Below are 938 nucleotides of genomic sequence, written 5' to 3'. Positions count from 1 at the left end.
TACACATTATACATGACAACTCTCGCCCACACACCGCTCGGTAAACCGTTGCTCACCTGCAACAGTTTCAGTGGAACACAATCACCCACCCACCCTATAGTCGTGACTTTGCGCCCAGTGACTATCAACTGTTCCCTAGGTTAAAAGAGCATTTGGCCGGAAAGCGATTCAGCTCCGACGACGAGGTAAAAGAAGAGGTTCATAACTTTCTGAACAGCATGGTGGCGCGCTGGTATGGCGTGGGCATGCAAAAACTGCTACAGCGTCTACAAAAATGCTTCGACTTAAATGATGATTATGTCGAATAATAGCTTAATGTTCAAGGATGTAAACCATTGTAGAAATAAAAAGGTCATGAGACCTTACTTTTTGGATTACTCTTGTACCTATGCCACTTTGGTCTAAATCAGTTGACTCTTTCCTTTATATTATGCTGCACTAATAAAACACCTACAGTCAAACATTTAAGTGTGTAAAAACAGCAGCGCTGTGATGTAATGTTGGAAATGACAAAATTACGCCATTAACTACAGTTACTTACAAAATTCTAATGGAAATATTTATGTTTGATGAAATCACAAGTTGAAAAGAAATCTGTGAGCATTTTGGTAACCTTTCTGACTTGTCTCTTCAGTACTGGTTTATAAATGGCTAGTAAAACGTTTGCAAAGTACTATTTTCTTCATAACATACGAGATGACAGAGGAATGCCAAATTAAAACTGGACTGGAAAATACTTAAGACTGAAGTTAAATACATTGACCAAATTAATGAACAGAATGTGCTACAAATTGCCCCAGTTTATCTGAAAATCATTAAACTGCTTCACTAAATGCCTGTCTCATGATAATTTCATTTTTGCTACCCAGGAGTAATTGGCCCCACCTGGTGTCACATTTCAGATACAAATAGTGTCCTACACACACACACACACACAC

The sequence above is a fragment of the Schistocerca piceifrons genome, unplaced genomic scaffold, assembly GCF_021461385.2.
Source record: "Schistocerca piceifrons isolate TAMUIC-IGC-003096 unplaced genomic scaffold, iqSchPice1.1 HiC_scaffold_2356, whole genome shotgun sequence".
Taxonomy (NCBI): domain Eukaryota; kingdom Metazoa; phylum Arthropoda; class Insecta; order Orthoptera; family Acrididae; genus Schistocerca; species Schistocerca piceifrons.
Note: the sequence above shows the minus strand (reverse complement) of the source record.